This window comes from Macaca fascicularis, chromosome 3 (genome assembly GCF_037993035.2).
Source record: "Macaca fascicularis isolate 582-1 chromosome 3, T2T-MFA8v1.1".
In the NCBI taxonomy this organism is placed as follows: domain Eukaryota; kingdom Metazoa; phylum Chordata; class Mammalia; order Primates; family Cercopithecidae; genus Macaca; species Macaca fascicularis.
In genome coordinates, this window is record NC_088377.1 from 127,101,966 (window position 1) to 127,119,457 (window position 17,492).

General features: G+C 34.5%; 1 long non-coding RNA gene across 6 annotated transcripts in view; it reads left to right on the forward strand.

Moving 5' to 3' along the window:
• LOC102131474 (uncharacterized) overlaps positions 1 to 17,492 on the forward strand; it is a 183,116-nt gene that overhangs the window by 11,001 nt on the left and 154,623 nt on the right. For all 6 annotated transcript variants that reach the window (XR_010585778.1, XR_010585776.2, XR_012433225.1 and 3 more), the window contains exon 2: positions 1,743 to 1,826. This is a non-coding gene — a long non-coding RNA (uncharacterized lncRNA). The remainder of the gene's footprint in view (positions 1 to 1,742; positions 1,827 to 17,492) is intronic.

Genomic DNA, 17,492 nt, shown 5'->3' on the forward strand with positions numbered 1-17,492 from the left:
AAAGGACTCCCTGCCCTTTCTTGGGAATGTGGCTTGAAACTTGACAAAAGTGCAATGAATTAATTTCCTTTTAATCAGAGAGCTTTTAAAAAGTATTTAATTTTTGGACACACCACTTCTGGGTTTTCGTAGATATTATTTCAGACTCTAGGTATTGAAATGAAAAGATTGTCTGTCACTTAAGTAAAAGAGCTGTAGGATATTGATATGGTATCGGTTAGTTAATAGTTCGGATTTTGCTAAATCTTCCGACCCTGTTCTTAAGCTAAAGAAAAAAATACTGTAGATTACAAAGAAGCTGTTGATGACTCTTAATATTTATTTGCATATGGATATAAGAGTACATATTTGAGAACCACTAAAACTAGAAAGTGCAGATGACAAATTTGAACCAATCTGCTAAATTGCTTGCATCAAACCAACATTATATAATTTTCTATTATGAAAAACCATCCCTTATAATTTGTAGATACTCTTCTATGGCCATGTTTATTAGACCTTTTTAAAAATCAAATGATTTCTGGTTAAAACTGTTTCTGTTCTTTCCATTTTCTACCTAGACATGCAGTTGGAAAATTGAGTCTGTGGATGCATTTGTTAAAATAAAAACTTTAGACAAATTGAATTTAACAGTTTAAGCAAGGAAAAAGAAACAAACAGTTTATGATTTGGGCTGCCCCAAGAATCAAAACAGATTGAGAGAGACTCCAGGGCTGTGGCATAGTCAGATAAGATTTATGGACAGAAAAAGGAGAGTGACGTACAGAAAACGGAAGTGAGGTATGGAAACGCTGGATTGGTTACAGCTCTGGGTTTGCCTTATTTGAACGAGGTTTACATGGTTGGCTGCCTGTGAGTGGTTCAGTATGACTTCTGTGATTGGCTGAGACTCAGCTATTGTTACAAAAGCATACTCTGAAGTTACGCCTTCAGTTTATGTACTTACGTAAGTTGTAGTTCATATGTTAAGAACTCAAGTATGTGAGTATGGAGGCTTTCTCGAGCAAAATTTTAGTTTGATGTAATACATTTTATGTTTTAAAGTTTAGTAAGAATCATTCTAACAGTGACCTGAGCGATTCATGAATGAACTTAACACCAAATATGGCAATACATAATATTTAGGGTTTTAAAGTTTCCCCCTTCTCTTAGGCTGAAAGACTGTATGAGCAGTTAGACTTTTACTGAGCCCACTTTTTAATTCAGATCTTTTAGGCCTGAAGGGTTGAACTGTAGGAGTGATGTTCTAAGTTATTAATGATCTAACCTGCCTCCTGCAGTCCACCCCATCTCCTACTCCATCAACTCTCTTAATTCCTTTGTCTCTTCTCCCTTCTCTAACCATTCCCTGTTGAGTCCACCCAAGCCTGACCACTTCAGGTGTGTTTCTGCTCCAGTCTCTAAGTTGATTTTGTCTGAGAGATGAAGTGTCAGGGTTTAAACTGATTCTGTAAGAAAGGTAATATTTTAATTTTAAAGGAAAAGACCAGGTTGTTCATGTGGGGATGCAGTCATAAAATGAACTCATATGAATCACACATGAATCCTATGCCCACTGCCCCCATTCCTTGCCCACCGTGTGCCTTCTATGGCATTCCAGTTGACTAAATAACTCATAAACCCATCTAGAAATTAAAGGAATATAATTGAAAGAAACTCTGAGAATGTTTCTGTTAGAGAAAATGCTATATAGCAGGATCTCCAAAATGTGAATATTTTTTGTGGTGTTGTTTTCCTTGCAGGGAAGCTGTTGATTTGAGGAATTTGAAGGTTTCTGGAAGAAGGATTTGGAAAATTTGAAGTGAACCTCTTTTGGGAATTAAAAGGTACCAACATGCCAAGTTCTTCTAGAGATTAGCTGTTTCAAGATATGAAAACCTGTTGGGGAACAAATCCAGGTGGTCCTGAGTCCCAGAGGCAGAGATGAGCAATTCATATAGAGAGAAGGGGTAGTATCTGTTTCCCATTGCTGCTATAACAAAGTACCACACATTTAGTAGCTTAAAAGTCCACAAAATTATTATCTTACAGCTCTATAGGGCAGAAGTTCAATGTGGTTCTTACTAGGCTAAAATGAAGGCATAAGGCTATGTTCCTTTCTGGAGATTTATCTGCCTTTTGCAGATTCTGAAGACCTCCTGCACTCCTTGAGACAAAGCCCCTACTTCCATCTTCAAAGCCTACAAAGGCAAATTGAGTTCTTCTACTATCTCTCTGGTTTTCTGCAGCTAGAAAGAACTCTCTTCCTTAAAGGACTCATTTGATTAGATTGGGTCCACCTGAATACTCTAAGATACTCTCCCCATCTTAGGTCCTTCACCTTAATCACAACTGCAGAGTTTGTTACATAAAGTATTCAAATTCATAGATTCTAATATTAGAGTGTGCATATCTTTGGGGGACCATTATTCTACCTACCATTGGAATCAAGGACTACAGTGGGTTATTAGGCAGGGATGCAAGCACTTTGTCTATGAGACAACGATCTCCAGGGATGGGATTAGGGTGAGGTAAGTGAGGTATTTTTCCCAAGTGCAAATCTAAGGGGACACCAAAACTCAGTAATCAAACTTAATATTATTTTAAAGCAATATTAAAATCAAAATATATGTAGAAAATATATGGTGAACATATCAAAATTTTAACTTAAGACAAGCTGTTATTTGCTTGCTTTATGGCCTTACATTAATATGTGAAGGGGCCAGTCACTTCCATCAGCCCACAGCTGAGGGTTAACAATAATGTGCCACATATACACCATGGAATACTATGCAGACATAAAAAAGGATGCGCTCATGTCCTTTGTAGGGACATGGATGAAGCTGGAAACCATCATTCTGAGCAAACTATCACAAGGACAGAAAACCAAACACCACAGGTTCTCACTCATAGGTGGGAATTGAACAATGAGGACACTTGGATACAGGGTGGGGAACATCACACACTGGAGCCTGTCGTGGGTGGGGGGAGGGAGGAGGGATAGCATTAGGAGAGATACCTAATGTAAATGAGGAGTTAACGGGTACAGCATACCAACATGGCACACGTATACATATGTAACAAACCTGCACGTTGTGCACATGTACCCTAGAACTTAAAGCATAATTTAAAAAAAAAAGTGGGGCTTTAGATATTCTTATATATTTTTTTGATTGTACAAATTTTATTACTATGTTCCCGTTGGTTCAAAATATGAAAACATATGCTGATACATGTCTATATAGGTGTAGAGTTTTCCTTTTGCCTCAGGGTACAAAAAGGCTTCATATGGCACTGCTACAAATACTGGCATTTGTGCTTTACCAGTCTTACACTGTGGAGAGGTAGCTGTAGAATCAAATTAAAAGATGAAAACATTGGAGCCCAGTTCAGTGAAGTGAGATCCACTTTGATAAAATAGAGGGCACCGTCCCAGCATTTTGGGAGGCCACGGCAGACGGATCATGAGGTCAGGAGTTTGAGACCAGCCTGGCCAACATAGTGAAACTAAATCTCTACTAAAAATACAAACATTAGGCAGGTACGTTGGCATGTGCCTGTAGTCCCAGCTACTCGGGAGGCCGAGGAAGGAGAATCTCTTGAACCCTGGAGGTGGAGGTTGCAGTGAGCCGAGATCACGCCAGTGTACTCCAGCCTGGGCAACAGAGCAAGACTCTGTATTTAAAGGAAAAAAAGAAAAAAAGAAAAAAAAGAAAGAAAAAAATGGAGGGCACCATGAAGAACTGCCGTACACTGGCAGGACTCTGTATCAGTGTCAGTATCATTAACTACAGCAGTATCATCCCACCCCTAAGACCTGATTCACAAAGACAAGTTCCATCACTAGCAGCTATAATGGGTTCCTTATTAGCACAAGGAATCTCTGGCCTCCTTTTTTCATACTATTTGGGAATCTCCTTCCAGCTCAAGGCAGTTAATCTGCTGCATATCTCCAGCCACAAGGAGGAAAACTACAAGAGTGGCCCTTTGTAAACCAATTCCCAAATTCCTGTCCTTGAGAGTTTTTAGTTATATTGCGACATGGTGATAGAGATTGAGGTTATTAAACTAGTTTGATATGATCTGGGAATATTGCTGTAGAACATGATTTGCTCTTTGGGCTGGAATATGTAGACACTGGTTTCAAATGTGTAACACTCTGGTTCCAAATTTCATAAAACCAGAAAGCAATAATGGGTGACCTCCGTCTGCAAACCCAATCACCACAGGGGATTTTATGATTTTTTTCATGAGTGAGGATATGAAATGTATGTAAAGCCTAATGATGGTTTCTGGAATTCTGATGCATCATTTCACTTTAGTCCCAGTCAATTTCACTTTTTCTCTCTAAGATACTCTTTCTCATCATTCTTTGACTGTATGTTAAATTCATTGTCTTTGTTCCTCAGCAGTTTATGATATGCTTAGGAATGATTTTCTTTGTATTTATCCTGTGTAAGGATTTTTTGAGCTCGCTGAAGCTGACATATTTCTCAAATTTGGGAAAACGTTTGCATTATTTCTTCAAATACTTTTTGCGCTACTCTATATTCTCTCCTTGTGAGATTAGTTGATATGTATTGCAAATCACAGCTAATTTTTTTCCACCTTTTTTCCATGTTTTCTACAGTCTGGAGAATTTTTGTTGACCTAGCATCAAGTTCACTGGTCTTTTTTGTTGTGTATAATCTGCCATTCGGCACATCCAGTAAGCCTTTTATTTCAGAAATTGTACATTTCAGGTCTAAAATTTTCTCTTTCTTCTGAGATTCTGTCTGCATTCTCATGTTCATCCCTCAAGTTCTCTAAACATATTTATAATTGTTTTTTAAAAGTCTTTGCTATTTCTAACATTTGGATCATTTTTAGGTATTTCTATTGACAGCTGTAAACTCTTATGTGTTAAATTATCTGCTCTTTACATAGCTAGTAATTTTTATTATATGTTGGACACTGTAGATTTTATGTAGTAAAGAGTCTGGATAATGTTGTTTTCCTTTAGAGATTATTATTTTGTTGTGGCAGATAGTCAAATTACGGTATATCTCATTAACACTCTCAGGCTTTTCTTTTTAAAACTTTGTTAGGGTGGCTCTATTTCTGTTCCGCCCTTAGTGTCTGAGGATATGACTCTTTCTATAGGGCACAGTCTTTCTGGGAGCTGTGTGAATGCCTGAAATGCTCAGTGAGGTCCATTTACTCTTGCTGGGCCAGAATTCCAGCAGCTCCTAGAACTGATAACCTCCAATATTTTTGCTCAGCTTTCAGCCCCACTGCAGCCATTTTCTGCTTTGCTTCTTAGTAGTTCTCACTGTGCAAGACATCATAGTTCTCAGCCATCAGCCTATGGAGAAACTCATGGAAACTTCTGCTGTTTCTGTTCTCTGTGCAGCTTCCTCTTCTCCAATACTTTGCCTTGCAAATTAAAGTCACCTCAGCAACCCTGAACTTTTATTTATTTCTCCTTAGCTCCTGAGCAATGGAGACCAGTGCTCTTTAGCTGGGTTCTAGTACTTTTTTACTGAGTCCAGGGGACTTCTCCCAAGCAGGAAGGCCCAAGATCATCCCTTACATAGACAGTTAATTGATATCTGATAAAAGTGACTAGCTTTATAGTTGTTTGTGATGGGAGGGTAAGTCCAAAACCAATTATTCAGGGCCGAAAGCAGATATCTCCCTGTTATATTTGAAAGTTATTACTTCAACATGCAAATTTCAGGAATCGAGAGCCTCCTCTCAGATTTTGACTGTGTACTTTATAGAAAATGTACAATCTGGGAGAGGCTGAGGGTTACAAGAACCATCTTTGTAGGTGGGAATGAGAAGTCAAAAAAGAGTTGTGAGAGTGTATAACAAAAACTTAATTCCTTTTGCTTGTAATCACTCTCATTTCTCTCCTTTCCCCTCTAAAAAATTATTTTTAATAGCATTCAATTGGGTCCTCTGCCAATACCTCTTTTCTTCTACAATACCTTCTATAGAATCTTAGTTCATATACTGGTTTGGACTAATTTTCTTTTTTTTTTTTTTTTTCAGACGGAGTCTGGCTCTGTCGCCCAGGCTGGAGTGCAGTGGCCAGATCTCTGCTCACTGCAAGCTTCGCCTCCCGGGTTCGCGCAATTCTCCTGCCTCAGCCTCCCGAGCAGCTGGGACTACAGGCGCCCGCCACCTCGCCCGGCTTATTTTTTTTTTTTTTTATTTTTTTTTTGTATTTTTAGTAGAGACGGGGTTTCACCGTGTTAGCCAGGATGGTCTCGATCTTCTGACCTCGTGATCCGCCCGTCTTGGCCTCCCAAAGTGCTGGGATTACAGGCTTGAGCCACCACGCCTGGCCCCTGGACTAATTTTCTTTTTTGAACATTGACATCTTTGAATTTTTACTATTTTGGCACTTGATCTCTGGCCAAGAAACCCCAAATTTTCTTGCGTAATTAAGCTTAAACCATCCTTCAGACCCTAGTAATGTTGCGCTGGGAGTGATTCTATGCTCATGTATATTCCCCTATACTGCTGATTCCTGACTTACCCTCCCAGTGTTTGTCAATGTCATTTCTCTTCCTTGACTATACTTGCCTGTGAGGTTGTCCCACCTAAGATGATACTGCCCAATTTCTGAAACGCAGTTAAACTTGTTAATGTCACGTGCATTTTCTGGGGCAGGCTGTGTGGCTAGGTCAGTTTTTTTTTCACCCTCTGTCCCCGCTCTCTATTCCTCTTGCTAAAAGAGCGTAATTTGGTTTCTTCCAGCTCATTAGTTGCTTGCTTGCTTCCCTACCTCTTGTTGTTTTGCACTGTCCACTCAAACTACTTCGCATTGGAAGATTGTGGGAGGTTGTTAGCTGAGTGCATACAATTGTGTTCACATAAGACAATTCTATAGATATATGCTGAATTTTGGGAAAGTATGGTGGTATTGAAGCCATCTCTAATTTCCAAAACTATTAGCACATGCTTTGTTAATGATTTCTCACTGTTGGCTATAGCATGTAAAAGACAACCTGATAATGTTTTTAAGTGGTTAGCCCTCCAGCTATAAGTTAATGTATTTCTTTAGTATTTAGGGAAATATGCCATAATATATGTGACCAATGTGACATTATTGTAAGGAACTCCTTCAACTCATTGCTGTTTACATAAACATCAATAGTAAAGTCATTGTTTTATTATTAGTAGCAAATTACTTATTTTATAAATAATGGCAGGCTGGCCTAGCCTGGCCTCAAGATCGAGGACTAGTTCTATAAAGAATCTCCATAGTGAAACATAACTGGTAGCATCTGTGGACATTGCAGTCTGTGATTCCTGCTTCTCATCTCCTCTCTGATAGTTATTGCAGCTTGCAACTGGTCCAGGGAGGTGGAAAGAAGATCATGTCTTTTCTACTTTTCCTATAGCGGTAGCTTTCAAACTTTTGGATTTACTAGAGTAACCTGAAGGGTTTGTCAAAACACAGTACCATTTTGAGTTTCTGTTTCAGTAGGTCTGAGAGGAACCTGAGAATTTGCATTTCTATCAAGTTCGCTGGTGATGGTTTTTGTGGAGAACCACACTCCTAAGATATTTCAGAATCTTCTAAACCTGAAAATCCCCTAGAACTGATTCTCCTTTTAGATACTTCTGAGACATATTGTTACTGACTCAGCTTTGGTTGACCTTCTGTGGCATTGCCAAAGTCACTAATGCTTCTGTGTTTATATATCACTGTCTGCAAGATGGAATATGTCACCTAAGGCTTAACGATGCTTAGGCTCACATGAATAGTGCTATGGATTTGCAAGTATTTATTTTAAGGTATTATTTTGTAGACTTGGAAAATTCCCCAGAGAAGTTATGGTTAAGGTTCCATATAGAAACTGAAATCCCTGTTTGGCTTCAAAATTATTCACTCTTGAGCATTGGCTTACTCGGGGAAAAAAATTATCTTCTTGTTATCTCAGTCTCTGTGAAGTTATAGTTAAAAATAATTTTTAAAGTTAAACTTTCACTAAATCCTAATGCCTGTTGATGCATTTGATCAAACTTTGCAACATTTGAGAAAATTATAAATGGTAAGTTAGGAAACCTTTAATTTTTAAGGGTATAGATATGCAAATTTAAAAATATATAAAATATTATTCTAATAAAGTTTGTTTCATATAAACAAAATATTGATATAATAAGAATGTCACATTACATTGAAAGAATCTTTGGGTCAGAGCTCCAGGATAAATTTGTTTTGTTTTGTCATCAAGGTTTCAGTTTTGACAAATGTTTACTTTTGATATTCTGTATCCTTAGAGTAATAACTCACTTAAAACTTAGCTTTCTTATTCGATACTCATAATATTACACCATCCTCCATAAAATTGTTTTGAATCCTTATAAAGAGTATCTTATGAAAATATTTGGAGCAATATTGCTTACTAGGTAGTTGAATTCTCAACCATTTAAATGTGTTGATCCTGCAGTAATTATACAAACAGAATTTTTAGTGGATTGCTGCTCTTCTTAAGGTGTAAGGGAAATCTCTATGGCAAATCAAAAAACTCAAAATATTAATTAAACATTAAAACAAAATATGAAACAGAAAAAAAAACCCATAGGTAAAAGTTAGGATTGTTCCAGTCAAAAATCTCTTACCAGGTTTTGGAGTAGAGAATAAGCCCTGGGTTAGCAGAAAGGTGAAAGAGATGAACTTGAGATTCTCAGATTCTCATATTAATTTAAGATGCTCAAAGTGGGATAAAGTATCCTAGGTCAGTGGTGTCTTCTGGCTCTCATACCTATCCCTGGAGATCGATATTCCCATTTTAGAATCTTAGGATTTCTATAGAGTAAGTTCAACAAAACAAGTTTGTAGTAAAAATGCCCAAGGAAACTAGCCACTATGAGTGAAAGTTAAAAGGATAGTAAACAACAGGTAACTGTCAACAAGGACTTCAAATATCAGAATTTGCATATGTGGAATATGAATACCTATATAAAAATTTTAAAAGGCAAATTTAAAATAAAATACTGAAACAAGAATATGTCAAAATGGCTAGGCATATTTGAAAATCATCCACATAGAATTTCTAAATATAAAACAAGTCAAAATTAAAAGCATAATGGATATGTTAACCACAGAGTTAATGCCGTAAAGAGAGAATGACTGAATTGAAACACAGACCTAAAGAAACTCCACTAAAAGCAGCATAGAAGTAGGAGATAAAAAATATGAAAGAAAGTTTAAGAGTCATGGGAGACATTACCGAATGAAATAACTAATGTGCATTTATTTTAGGAAATACCTAAAGGCACAATGGCCAAAAAAAATTTTAGACTTGATAAAATACGGAAGTCCACCCATATGGGAATCAGAATATATCCCAAGCAGAATAAAAAATAAATTCATGTTGTGCAAAGTTTTAGCCAACTTTTAGTGACAAAGAAAGGTTCTGGATAACAACCAGAGAGAGCGGGAATACATATTACCCATAAAGGAGTAACAAATAGTCTAATAGCAGACTTTTCAACCTCAATAATAGATGCCAAAATACAGTAGAATAATATTTTTAATATGTTTGGAAAAACTATATATGCTTCAGAATTAGATTTTAAGAACAAGAATAAAATAAAGATACTTAATGTAAATAAAAACTGGCAGAATTTATGATTAAAAGACCTTCATTTATAAAGGCTATACATATATATCTATAGATGGAAGATCTGCAAGAAAAAGTGGCAAGCAAAGAAAGCAGAGCTATTTTAAGAAATCTATACAAAAATAACCTGTATAAGATATTAATTTTAATAGTACCCAATTTGGGAGTTAAAAATATGCAACTAACCTACCAGTAAACAATAGTATGTATACTGGGAAGTAGTGATTGAAATAAAATTATTATGAAGCTCTTATGTTTTTAGGAAAAAAGATTGACTTTAGGCTCTGTTTAATATGCATGATAAAATTTTAAGGTTGTCTTTCAAAAATAGACATAAAATACACAATTTCTAAACAAACGGAAGAATTGCAATGAGAAAAAGATGACAGAAAATTCAATTATTTCTTTTTCCATAAGGGAAAAGGAAACAATAGTGAGACAGATAAGAAGCACAAAAGTCAAAAGAGTAAAAACAAATAAACATATATTAATAAGAAAGTATCATTTAGTTATTGCCACCAAATTAGTAACAAATCATTCTACACCTCAGTGGATTAACACAATAAGCATCTGTGTTTATGGATCTTTAGGTTTGCTGAGGGCTCTGCTGAACTTAGGTACTTTGGATCTGCTTCACATTATCTTTCATCCTCCTTGTAGGACCAGCTGGCTAACCTAGGGATATTTTTCTAACGGCTACAGCAGAGACACATACCAGCATAATTCAGTCCTTATGCTGTGTTGTATCTGCTAAAATATTATTTTCTAAAGCAAGTCCTATGCCCAGTTCTAAGACTGCTTCCGTGATGTGAGGTTAAAGACATAAAATATTTATAAACAATAATCTTAGACAAAGAACAATAAATGTTATTAAACTAAATTCACCAGTTATTTATACCATAAATATATATAAATTTAATAAATCCCCAAATTATAGCAATTTAACTATAACTGCTAAGAGTTAAAGATATAAATTGTCAGACTGGATTGCAGGGAAATATAGAAACTTGGGGAGACTGATCATAAAAGAATGGAAAAAAAGATAACCAGGAACCCACAAAACAAAATAAAGAAGTTGTGAATGTTTACCTTCTGCAATGGTACAGGGGGTAGTGATTGGTAGGGAACACCAGGGAGTTCCTGAGGAGCTGGAAAGATACCATTGCTCAGTTTGGTGAATTTAAACATAGAAAAAGCAGCAAGGCAAGCAAAGCAAGCTAGCAAGCTGTGGTAGCTGTATTAAATTGAATAAAATAAAACTTAAAACACAGGGCATTTTTAAAGATAAAACAAATGTTTATAAACAGTGAGAGGTTCAATTCACCAGAAGAATAATGGTATTAAACCTGTATGGGTCTAGCTAAATACCAAAATATATGAAGCAAAATATTGATAGAACGACAGGAGAAACTGACTACTAGAAAAATTAACAGATTCACAAACTCCTATATTTTTATTTTTAGAACATCAGAAGAAACAATATAATAATATGAAGAATTTGAACAACCTATCAACAAGTTTGATCTAATGGGCACACATAGAACTGTATTTCCAATAGAGAATACACATTGTTTTCTACTGTATCTGAAGCTTTAAAGACTAGGGCTTTATATATTTCAAAGAATGTTATATAGATCTCAGTATTATTAAGATAGAAATAAAAAATTAAGCAATAAATTTCAGTCTTCTCCATTTGGTAATGGATAACAAATGCTTAGAGCTGAATAATAATAAAATTAACATAAAATAAAACCAAGAATATTAAATGTTTTGAAGGAGTATGTGTGTGTGTCCTTTAATGCTTATGACAGAGTACAAACAGCCTGAAAATTAATTTGCTGGTCATTCAACTTAAGATTTTACACAAAGAATTAGTAAAATAAATTCAAGGAAAATAGAATAAAAGATAATAAATAAGAGAAATTAATGAAATAGAAAACATATAATGAAGAGAAGAAAGAAGGAAGAAAGTTATTTGAATAGACAAGTAATATATATAATCTTGTGGCAGAATTTACTAACTCAAAAAGACAAAACCCAAGTGAAAAAATATTTCACATAATTTTTAAACAAAAAATTTGAAACAGATAAAATGGATAGATTTGTAGAAAAATTAAAACCTATGAAAACTGACTCAATAAGAAATGGAAATTCAGATCAGTAATTTTAAACCTCCCCATATTAAAAATAGTAAGTTCAATTTTATCAATGAATTCTTTGAATTTTTAAATAAAACAGATCATTCTAATCTCACGCAAATTCTTCAGGTAATGGATAAAGAGGAAATTCTACACAACTTATATTCTAATACCAAAACACACAAAAAAATTATAGTCTGATCTTACTCACAGACGTCAATGCCAAAATGAAAAACACAGTACTAACAAACCAAATCTAGCAGTGTATAAAAATGATAATATATTATGATGAAGTTGGATTTATCCCAGAAATGTAAAGGTATTTTAACATCATAAAATGAATTAATGTTTCCCCACATTTGCAAAGGAAAAATGTCATTTGATCATCTCACTGAAAGCAGAAAATCATTTCATATAATTAAACACTCACTCATGATTACTACCCTTTCTAACTTAGCAATATAAGTATTTATTAAAAATTCACAGCAAACACCATTCTTAATGATAAATTTTGGAAATATTCCTTTTAAAATTAAGAACAAGACAATAATTCCTTCTATTGCTCTTTTCAATATTACACTGAAATTTCTAGTCAATGAAATATAAGTAAAATGAATGTTTGGGAAGAGAAGAAACAAAACTGTTATCTACAAATAGTACTGTTTGTATGGAAAATCCAAAGAATATAGAGATAGTTTCTCAGAATAAAAATAGGTTTATTAGGAAAGTGACTAGATATGAGATCAAAAACAAAAGTCAATTGTATTTCTAAACATGAGCAATATATAGAAGGTGAAACTTTAAAGCCACCATTTTCAGTATAAACAAAAATGATAATGTACTCAGGAATAAGTGTAACAAAATATGTGCAATGCCAGTATAGAGAAAATTATAAAATTTGATTGAAATACATTAAAAAATAAGTGCAGAGAGATGCCCATATTCACAGTTAAGAAAAATCAATATTGCTAAGATGTCAATTTTCTTTAAATTAAATGAGAGTTTCAGGGCAAATCCAATCATACTCCCAAAAGGGGTTTTTGAGGAACCTGACTAGTTTATGATAATATTTGAATAGAAGATCAAGGGGTCAAGAAGAGCCAGGATACTCCTGATGAATAAGAATAAGATTAAGAGAATAACCCTACCAGCTACCAGGCCTGCTATCAAGCTAAGCTAATTAAAATACTGTGGTCTTAGTGCAAAGGTAAAAATTGATCAGTGCAACAGTGAGTCCAGAAATAGACCTCTTCATATACAGAAATAAGATATATAACTGAGATGGAGTTTATAAATTTTACAGTGATAGTTATTTATCCATAGAGGAGAAAAGAAAATGGAATTCACTCAAATACAAAAATGATTTCTGGATAAATTAAATATGTTAGGAAAGGTAAAACTTTACAAGTAAGAAAAAAAGTTAAAAGAATATCTTTATTATTTCTGAGTAGAAAGGTTTCTTAAACAAAATGCAAAAGGGATTAACTAAATGAGAAAAGTTTGATAAATTGAACAGCAGATCTAAGCTCTTTAGCTGCAATTCCAAAATTCATAAAGCCATGAAGTGTGAAAGTTTGTTTTTATATGCAACCTTGTTTGGTGGCAAAAATAGACAACGTAAGGCTACTCATAGTGTTTGTTTATAGCAGATGTAAATATTCACCCATTGTGCCCTGGGATATATTGATGAGTTTGACTACTGAATTCTCTCTAGACTCTGTTGGGAATAACCATAATATATAAGATATGCCCTATATAATCTTTCTGAAATTGATAAAAACAATCTGAATGTGAAATACATCTGGTCCTAAGAGTTTTTAATAATGGATTGTGGACCTGAATATTAATGTTAAGAATGAGAAACACATGCATTGTTATGTATATGTTAGCTGGATTTAGCCATTCTACAATGTATATATACTTCAAAACATTGTTTTGTATATGATAACTATAGACAATTTTTATTTGTGAATTAAAAATAAATTTAAAAAGAGAAACATAGTTCAGAATAATTGGTAACAAGGAGGTAAGAGAAGATACTAGAGGACTGCACAGGTACTTTGGTATATAGGGTAGGTAATATTTAGGTAAATGGGGTAGGGTGTCATGACTTTACTTTGTTTCATACCTTCCATGTATGTTACATGTATGAAGTGTGTTATATATTATATAATACATAAGTGAAATAACTCAGAAACAGTGAAATATCGCATGTTCTCATAGATGGGAGCTAAATATGTGTACACATGGACAGGTTGTGGAGTAATAGACATTGGAGACTCTCAAGGGTGGGAGGAGGGAGGATTCTGAGGGATGAAAAATTACCTAATGGGTACAATGTACATTATCCAAGTGATGGTTACACTAAAAGCTCAGACTTCACTACTATACAATATATCCATGTAACTACACCAGAAAACTCAAATTATCTATAAATATCACATGAAGAAATGATTAAATATATTATGAAAATGTGTCTAGAAGTTTTGTGTTACTTGAATAAAATTCTTCATTCAGAGAAATGATCTGACATTTCTGTGGTCACTACCAGCTCAAAAGAAAGTAATACTCTATCGGTAGGTTTCTGAGTTTATGCTAAAGTACAACTGATATTAAACCTGTTTTGCCACTCAGTTGATATAAGGATATTTTAGTAGATTGTAAACAAGAAAATCATGCATTGTTAGCAAAGTTGCCTCACATATTAATTTGCTCAAACTTTGATATTTGGTTTCATGCCTTCTGTTTCTATGAACATCTTTTTGTTTTTATATTGTTTTCAATAAGGAATTTTAAGAACATTATTTTAAATATATATATACTTGTCACATTAAATATCTTGAGTTTTTATGTGTATATTCAAATTTTTTATTCCTTTTGTTCTAGTTGTTGGATGGAACACTAACTGTATTATTATATCAAATAAATCTCTCTTGTGGACCATAAAATAAAATACAGATTGAGAATGTTTTAATTCTTTATTCTTTTTCATTTTTAAAAACAGATGATTTTTCTTCTCACAAAATTGATTTCATGGCTCATGCCTTAAGCTACTTTAAAAAAAATTGACCTGGCGCAATGTTCGTCCATGTGCATTAGAAATTCTAAACAAGAATATCAATTGTCCTTATTCTTAAGCGTTAAAATGGTGGATGCTTAATGGATGGGTTGTCTTCATATTATAAACAACGTGAATTGGCCAATTGAAAACATTCTTCCTCGTCACTCTGAAGTTTTTGATTTATCTCTCCTCTTTTCAGATATGGGCTAATTATTCCATAGAAAACCTCGTCTCTTTCAAAGCAGGAGCCTATTACGCCTCTTGTGTTGTGAATTTAATGCCATGGTAAAGAACACCCACTGCAAACCACAAAATAGCATTGAGTCGGAGAGAGAGAAAAGCTGTCAAAGCGGTTCATGTGATCTCGTTTGACAACCTTGATTCCTGAATCAGGCACTCTTCTACAGGGTTTGGGCACTTAGGCTGTGAATGGGAGGTGTTTAAACAGACAGCATCTGCCTCAGCAGCCAGCCCTCCTGCTGCCTCTCAACAGGAAGGGCATTCATCTCCTTCACATCTCTTGTGCATTAATTTAGCAAAACAGTCGTCCTGCTGGTAAACCAAAGTAATCAGAACACACAGAAGATGAGACTTCAAAAAGAATCTGGAGCCATTTGAATAACTCTAGGACTCTCTCATTGGCATGCTTTGGGGCACATGCACTCAAAATGTGTAGACAGACACCTCTTCAGAATTTGGGATTTTTGCCCAGATCATCAGGGATTACACTTATCTGAGGAATCTCCAGTCCCCTGGATGAAATGCAGATGAGAATTTCCCATAACGTGCCCTCAGGGCGTAGGAGATTCCACAAGATGGGGATATTCTCCAAGGAAAGTAGAGTAGCCCTCCTAAAGGGACATTGATAAGCCTTTACCTTGCAGCGACTACTATCATTTTTTTCTCCTTTTCTTCAAGAGAAGAGATCACACAGCGGATGATCTTGAACTTATTTACAGACTTGTTGTAGAAAATAAAGCATTATTAACATTAAATCTAGCATTCTATGCAGATTTTCTTCAAAAGGGTCAAAATATTCTCTAATTTGCAATAGTCTGCTTCGTAAAAAAAAGGTACAGTTAAATATTTTCTTTTAAAAAATTAATAAACTGGTGAAAATTAGAAGTAAATACTAGTCACCATGAAAGAAGAACTAATATTTTTTAACCTCCTAATCATCAGCTGATATGTTCTGTAGCCTCTAGAGATTTTAATGCACTTTATTTGTATCTACATGATTTTACATTATTAGTTTATGTATACTTCTACGGAGTTTTCTTTTTATTTATTAAAATATCATATAATCCTTGAACTATTTAAGGGCCACATCAGTAGAGAGCTCCAGACTCTCCAAGTTCAAATACCAAAGGCTTTGCTTACTAAACTATATGACCTTGATCAAATTGCTTAGTTTTTTTGGTATTTTTCATCTTTAAAATTGTATATTATAAATGGCTATTTGATTTCATGTGATTGCCATGGGAATTAAATGGGCTAAACCATATAAAATGCTTAAAACTATTGAATTGGTACATAACTAGGTCCTCAGTATTCATTAGCTATTTTTTTTCTCCTCCTCAATTCAGAACTTAACAATTCTTACTCTCCTTCCACAATGCCACCCTTTTTCTTTGATGAAATATGGCTTAGTAGAAAAGTTTTCCAATAGGAAACTTGAGGCTATTTTTTAAAAACCTAGTTTTAAAATATCCAGTGAAATGAAGTCAGTAAACAAATAATGCTATTAAAATTTCCTTTTTATCACTTTAATTATCAGCAATGGCTTCCATTTTTGTTTACATGGATTTTGAAAAACAAGTTTCTATGTAGAATCATAAGATATTAACCAAGTAACTTGTATTTTATTCTGATCTAGTGAAGTAGGTAAAGTTTTACTCCCTACCCAAGCCCACTTTAAATAGAGTAGCTTCAATTTTATGCATTTTTAGTAGTTGAGCTCCTGTGAAATTTGCATTAGAATGAAAGGTATCTCATCAACTAGAACAATCAAAAATTTTGAAAACTTCATATTTAGTCCACATATCTCATTTAATCTATGAGAAATCTGAGGAGCTGAGAAATGATATAACTTGTTGACTGGATGGGATATGCCCTCACTAGAAGGCATGGGACAAAGAATCAACTAAAAACGATTTGTAGGTATTTTCTGTTCTTTATCTTGAACATGTAAAAAATTCCAAGCTACAAGCACTTTTATTATTATTATTATTATTATTTTACAATAGCACACTCGATAGCTACAAAACATAAATATGGGGAGTCAATATGTTAAGTTAAAAATGTAAATTATGAAACAATTTCTGTTTGTTAAACAATTGAGTACCTACAGAGTATAGGATTTTTAAAATTATGTTCTAGGGTACATGTGCACAACGTGCAGGTTTGTTACAGATGTATACATGTGCCATGTTGGTGTGCTGCACTCATCAACTCATCATTTACATTAGGTATTTCTCCTAATGCTATCCTTCCCCAAGTCCCCCACCCCACAACAGGTCCAGGTGTGTGATGTTCCCTGACCTGTGTCCATGTGTTCTCATTGTTCAACTCCCACCTATAAGTGAGAACATGCAGTGTTTGGTTTTCTCTCCTTGCGATAGTTTGCTTAGAATGATGGTTTCTAGCTTCATCCATGTCCCTGCAAAGGATATGAACTCATCCTTTTTTTAT